Raw genomic sequence first — 7,574 nt, forward strand, 5'->3', positions numbered from 1 at the left:
GGAGTATAAGGCTCTAGTGGACAATGGTGCACAGTGTACTCTAATGCCACATGTAGCTATAGAGGAGGAGAACCCAACTGTATTTCTAGAGTGACAGGGGGATCCCAACAGCTTACTGTATGGGACACTGAATTGAGCCTGGCTGGGAATGAGTGGCAAAGGCACTGAGAGTCAAAAGCTGAGGGTCAAAGAACAGTAGGTACCGATTGCTACCACAATAGTGCACCTCCAGCAGCAATATCTCAGTATCAGAGATTCCCTAATTCCCATCCATGAGCTGGTTCATCAACTGGAGAGCCAAGGAGTGATCAGCATGTCTTCCTGCTGCAGTGGTAAGGGGACTCCCCAGAAGGTGACTGGATCCCAGACAAGCCTCCAGTTTGTGAGAAACAATCTGTAGCCAATAACACAGACTCAGGCGAGGATCTCAGTGAAGTAGCATTTTTATTCACAATTGCAATGGCGGGCGTCCTGCAAGCAGGAGTACACAGCAAAAGTATATCATAACCTTATATTCCCTATTACGCAAAACTTGATTCCTCCCGTTTCCTCATTGTCTGAGTAATACAGGTTCACAGACTACTCAACACTTATTACTATACCATATATGTACAATTTTATTTGACCAACTGTTAATTTCTCCTTTCCTTTTCTTTTTTTTCTCCTTCTCTCATGACTAGAGGGCCCGCGATTTTTTGTTTTTTACTGATTTTGCACCTCTTGTCTTGTTCTTCTTAGCTATCTTCCTTATTTTGGGACAGTGGAACCTTCCCTTTGTCTGCTTAACATACCCCCCACTGTTAAGCCACTGTTATATCTGCACAATCACTTTTGAATATGCAAGGTTAGTGGAATTTTCCACTGCAAAAACACAACTTTATTTCTCACACACTCACCCTTTAATAGTCCCACATGGCCAGTGCAAAATTCTAATGGAGAGTGGAGACTAATGGAGGACAATGGTGGCCTGAATGAAGTCCCGCCACTGCTGAGTGTTGCAGTGCCAGACATGCTGGAACTTCAATACAAACTGGAGTCACAGGCAACCTAGCGCTATGCCACAAGTGAGATCAATAAAGCATTTTTTTCAATCCCTTTGGCAGCAGAGTAAGGTCCACAGTTTGCTTTCACTTGGCAGGGCATCCAATACACCTGGAATCAACTGCCCCAGAAGGTAGAAACACAGCCCTACCATTTGCCACGGACTGATCTAGGCTGCATTGGAACAGGGGGAAGCTCCTGAACACCTGCAGGACATTGATGGCAGCATTGTGTGGGCCAACACAGCAGGAGTTTTTGAGAAAGGGAGGAAAGTGGTCCAAATCCTTCTGAAAGACAGTTTTGAAATAAAACAAAGGTCAAAGGACTGGCATAGGAGATCCAGTTTTTAGGAATAAAATGGCAAGATGGATGTCATCAGATCCCAATGGAAGTGATCAACAAAATAACACTATGTCTGCACCAACTAGCACGAAGGAAACGCAAGATTTTCTAAGTGTTGTGTGTGGTGAAGGCCATCCAGCTGGCTTTAGATATTGATGAACAAGAAAAATGCCCAGTGCTCTCTCTATGCTAACTCATGGATGGATGGTGGCAAATGCCTTGTGGGGGTGGCTACAGCAATGGAAGCAGAGCAACTGGCAGTGCAGAGTCAAATCCTTCTGGGCTGCCACACTGTGGCAAGATAGTCACCCAAGTAGAAAACCTGGTTGTAAAAGTACGTCACAGGGCCTTTGAAGGCTCCTCACGGGGCCAGGGAATTCGAAGGCTTCTCACAGGGCCTTCGAAGGCTCCTCACAGGGCCAGGGCCTTCCAAGGCTCCTAACAGGCTGGCCTCAGCATGCAACAATCCAACACCACACACCTCCTGCGTTGAAGAACAGTTATGACAGATGGAGCCCAAAACCATGGACTATACAAACTAAACAGACATTTTGAGGGATGGCCCACAAACTAAGGGAATGGTATTTTCTCTCCTGTTAAACTGTCTTTATCTCAACCCATGAGGTGTCTTTTACTTTTTTTTTTTTCCCATCCTTCTTCCTGAATCCACCTGGAGGGGAAGTGAGCAAATGGCTGTGTGGTGCTTATTTACCTGCCAGGTTACACCACAAAGTAAAAAAAGTAAAACATCAAAAGGAAGAATGAACTTTGGAAAGGATTTTTCTGTAATGTAGATATTGAGTTAACCTAGACTAAGTCTAAGAGCAAGAAACTGTTTTTCATGGTTGCAGTAGAAAAGATATATACACATTTTTCTTATATCTGTTCTGACCTTGCTATTTTGAACTTTCTTAAAAAACTAATTGGTTTTAGGTGGAAGCAAAAGCTCCCCCCTTCTGCCTCCCCCCCCCCCCTTTTTTTTTTTTTTTTGAGGTGTGTGTGAAAGCTTTTTGGGTTTGAGAACTTACGATAAAGTAAATGTTGAGCCAACTGTAGCTCAGTGTTGTGGCTGAGTAAGGGCCTGTTAAAATTATAAAGCCACAATTAAAAATACACAAATGTAGCAAAATCTCTCTAGAAAGAAAACAAGCCTTTTTACAATTTTCTTTCTCTTAACTATTCCCTTTCTGATTTGTTTATATGAGGCTCTGTTTTCCCTAATAATTCCTCAAGGCATCGAGAGATTTGTAGAAATGTCTGTTTATTTGAAGAGTCTCCCCAGTCATTGTGGTGGTGCTGTGATTTTGTAATCAAGGAGCAAAAAAGGCAGAAGAGTAAACCCCACTAAATTCCCATCATATGATCAAATAGATTTATGCAGTCACGTATTTGCTTGCTGAAATTTCATCTGAAGTTCTATGTACCATCTCAACCATCACAGTAATCTATCATGACCCCTAAAATGCACTTTTCAGTGGGATAGCAAATGTGTAAACTGAATCTTCAGTCTTCCTGAACAAGCAATAATGCAGACCTGAAAATGCACGAGTTACAAGAAAAAGAGGTATAAATGTGCAATGTTTTCTACAGTTTTGCTTCTTTTTCAGATCCTCGGTATTAGATCTAGAAGACAGACATATCTGACAGTGTATGCGCACATAGTGTTTAAAATTGCAAACATGGATAACATTAGATGGGAAACACACAGAATCACAGAATCATCTAGGTTGGAAGAGACCTCCAAGATCACCTAGTCCAACCTCTGACCTAACACTAACAAGTCCTCCAAAAACCATATCACTAAGTTCAACACCTAAACGTCTCTTAAAGACCTCCAGGGATGGTGACTCAACCACTTCCCTGGGCAGCCCATTCCAATGCCTAACAACCCTTTCTGTAAAGAAGTTCCTCCTAATATCCAACCTAAACATCCCCTGGCACACCTTTAGCCCATTCCCCCTCGTCCTGTCACCAGGCACATGGGAGAATAGACCAACCCCTACCTCGCTACAGCCTCCTTTAAGGTACCTATAGAGAGCAATAAGGTCTCCCCTGAGCATCCTCTTCTCCAGGCTGAACAATCCCAGCTCCCTCAGCCACTCCTCGTAAGACTTGTTCTCCAGACCCCTCACCAGCTTCGTTGCCCTTCTCTGGACTCGCTCGAGCACCTCCATGTCCTTCTTGTAGTGAGGGGCCCAAAACTGAACACAGTACTCAAGGTGCAGCCCCACCAGAGCCGAGTACAGGGGGACAATCACCTCCCTAGACCTGCTGGCCACACTGTTTCTTATACAAGCCAGGATGCTGTTGGCCTTCTTGGCCACCTGAGCACACTGCTGGCTCATATTCAGCCGACTATCAACCAATACTCCCAGGTCCTTCTCTGCCAGGCAGCTTTCCAACCACTCATCTCCCAGCCTGTAGCTCTGCTTGGGGTTGTTACACCCCAGGTGCAGGACCCGGCACTTGGCCTTGTTGAACTTCATGCAGTTGACCTCAGCCCATCGCTCCAGCCTATCCAGATCCTCCTGCAGAGCCTTCCTACTCTCGAGCAGATTGACGCACGCACCTAACTTGGTGTCATCTGCTAACTTACTGAGGGTGCACTTGATCCCCTCATCCAGATCATCGATAAAGATATTGAAGAGGACCGGCCCCAGCACTGAGCCCTGGGGGACTCCACTAGTAACGGGCCTCCAACTGGATTTGACTCCATTCACCACAACTCTTTGGGCCCGGCTATCCAGCCAGTTTCTAACCCAACGAAGCGTATGCCAGTCCAAGCCACGAGCAGCCAGTTTCTCGAGGAGAATGTTGTGGGAAACAGTGTCAAAAGCCTTACTGAAGTCAAGGTAGACCACATCCACAGCCTTTCCCTCATCCACTAAGCATGTCACTTTGTCATAGAAAATCAGGTTCGTTAAGCAGGACCTGCCTTTCATAAACCCATGCTGACTGGGCCTGATTCCCTGGTTGCCCTGCAAGTGCCGCGTGATGACCCTCAAGATAATCTGCTCCATGAGCTTCCCTGGAACTGAGGTCAAACTAACAGGCCTATAGTTCCCCGGGTCTACCCTCCGGCCCTTCTTGTAGATGGGCGTCACGTTTGCTAGCCGCCAGTTGACTGGGACCTCCCCTGATAGCCAGGACTGCCGATAAATAATGGAAAGCGGCTTAGCCAGTTCCTCCGCCAGTTCGCTCAGTACCCTTGGGTGCATCCCATCTGGCCCCATCAACTTGCGTACATCCAAGTGCTGTAGCAGGTCGCCAACCATTTCCTCATGGATAGCGAGGGCCACATCCTGCTCCCCATCCCCTTCCACCAGCTCATGGTACCAGGTATCCAGAGAACAACCAGTCTTGCCACTAAAGACTGAGGCAGAGAAGGCATTAAGCACCTCAGCCTTTTCCTCATCTTTTGTAACTAAGTTTCCCCCTGCATCCAGTAAAGGACGGAGATTCTCCTTAGTCCTCCTTTTTGTGTTGATGTATTCGTAAAAACATTTTTTGTTATCTTTAACAGCAGTAGCCAGATTGAGCTCCAGATGAGCTTTGGCCTTTCTAATTTTGTCCCTGCACAGCCTCGCAACATCCTTATAGTCCTCCTGAGTAGCCCCCCCCTCTTTTCCAAAGATTATAAACCCTCTTTTTTCTCCTAAGCTAGAGCCAGAGCGCTCTGTTCAGATAGGCCAGTCTTCTTCCGCCCCAGCTCGTCTTTGGGCACGTGGGGACAGACCGCTCCTGAGCCAGTAAGATTTCCTTCCTGAAGAGTGACCAGCCTTCCTGGACTCCTCTGCCCTTGAGAACCACCTCCCAAGGGACTCTGCCAACCAGTGTCCTGAACAGCTCAAAGTCAGCCCTCCGGAAGTCCAAGACAGCGGTTTTACTGGTCCCCTTCCTGACTTCGCCAAGAATAGAGAACTGAACCATTTCGTGGTCACTCTGCCCAAGACAGCTCCTGACCACCACATCTCCCACCAGTCTGTCACTGTTTGTGAACAGAAGGTCTAGCAGGACACTTCCCCTAGTAGGCTCTCTAACCAGCTGCGTCAGGAAGCTATCTCCCACACTCTCCAGAAACCTCCTGGACTGCTTTCTCTGGGCTGTGTTGTGCTTCCAGGATATGTCTGGGAAGTTGAAGTCCCCCATGAGAACAAGCGCTCACGATTTCGCAACTTCTGCCAGCTGCCTGTAGAACTCCTCATCAGTCTCCTTATCCTGGTTCGGCGGTCTATAACAGACCCCCCACCAGGATGCTTGCCTTGTTGGCCTTCCCTGTGATCCTAACCCACAGGGACTCAACCTTATCATTCCCAGCCTCAAGTTCCTCAATATCAAAACACTCTCTAATATAGAAAGCCACACCACCACCCCTTCTGTGCTGCCTGTCCCTTCTGAAGAGCCTATAGCCAGACATTGCAGCACTCCAGTCATGAGAGTGGTCCCACCACATTTCAGTGATGGCACCAAGTCATAGCCTGCCTGCTGCACGATGACTTCCAGCTCCTCTTGTTTGTTACCCACGTTGCATGCATTAGTGTAGACGCACTGTAGTGGGGCCATTGCCTTCTCTCCAGGCCTTGCCATTGTTCCCCCTGGCACAGCTCCAACAAGCCCTATTTCAGCCCTGTCCCCCTTCTTACCTAGTTTAAAGCCCTCTCAATGAGCCCTGCCAGCTCCTGGGCTAGGATCCGTTTTCCCCTTAGAGATAGGGACCTGTCTGCGGCCATCAGGCCGGGTGCCGAGTAAAGTGCCCCATGGTCAAAAAAAACAAAATTTCTATGTTGGCACCAGCCTCTGAGCCACGTGTTAATCAGGTGGGCTTTCCATGTCCTCTCTGTACCCCTCCCTGCCACTGTATGGATAGACAAAAACACCACCTGTACTCCTGCTCCATCCACTAACCGTCCCAGTCCCCTAAAGTCCCGTTTGATAGCCTTCAGGCTTCTCTCTTCAAGATCATCACTGCCATCCTGGACTATCAAAAGAGGATAGCAGTCAGAGGGGCTGACCAGGTTGGGAAGCTTTCTGTCAGCATTCCTGACTCTGGCCCCAGGGAGGCTGCAGACTTCCCTACGGGTAGGGTCAGGTCGACAAATAGGGCCCTCTCTTCCCCTGAGAAGGGAGTCGCCTACAACGATTACCCTTCTGTCTTTCTTGGTGGAGGCAGTCTTGAGGCACGGAGTTGACTTCCTCGCCCTAGGCACCCTCCTGGGTAGACTTTCTACCTCATCCTCAGCCACCAGTCTCACAAGCTCCAGGGCCTCAAATCTGTTGTGTAAGGGCACCTGGGCAGGTGGGGCCGGTGGGGGGGGCAGGGGAGGGCATCACCTGCGAGGTCAAACAGGGACCTGTCTCCATTCCTCCTCAACTCCTAGGTCCCCTCCCTCTGCCCGACAGAGACAGGGCAGGGGATCCATCCCCATTAGGGGTGTATTACCCCAGTACCTCTCCTTCAGGCCCTGCAGGGAGTTGCTCCACCAGTCTATCTCCCGCTCACACTCTCTGATAGCCCTCAACCTCTCCACCTTCTCCTTGAGTTCTGCCACCCGGCAGACCAGGTCATCCACCTGCTCGCACCTCACACACACAGTCTCTCTGTCTCCCTCAGATGGCAGCAACAGGCTCAGACACTCCCTGCATCCAGAGACCTGAACTGCCGCATTTCTGAGCAGACAGTCAGTCTGGGTAGTTACAGACTTTCCAGAGAGAGCACTCTGCCTGGTGTAGACCATTGCAGCCTACCTGGCGGTGGACAGCTGTTAGAGGAGTTGTTCGTATGGGCGGGAGGGAACGCTCTGCCCTCCCAGCTCGCCCTGCCTGTGCGAATTGCCGTGCGACTGATTGGTCGTGCTCCCTAGGGGCTGCTTTTGAACGGCCGGGGAGGGGGCGCTGCTGGCTCCGCCTACGCCTCGTCAGCCTCCTTCGCGGGGGCTGCCGGGTCCTGGCGGCTCCCTCCAGTGGCCTCGATGCTGGAAAAAAAGCCCTGCCTGTCCTGATCCCGCCGCTCCACTGCAGAACGCATCTGCCCCGGAGCCAATCGCCTCGGCAAGTTTCTTTTGGAACTTGTTGCTTTCTGCATGAACGTTTAATAAATAATCATCTTCTATGATGCAAACTTAACGACTTGCAAAATACCTGACACTGATTAGCTGCTTTTGTAGGCATCCCCAGTAGACCCTACCAAATCC

Source organism: Anser brachyrhynchus, assembly GCF_964034855.1.
Source record: "Anser brachyrhynchus genome assembly, chromosome: 2".
NCBI classification, from domain to species: domain Eukaryota; kingdom Metazoa; phylum Chordata; class Aves; order Anseriformes; family Anatidae; genus Anser; species Anser brachyrhynchus.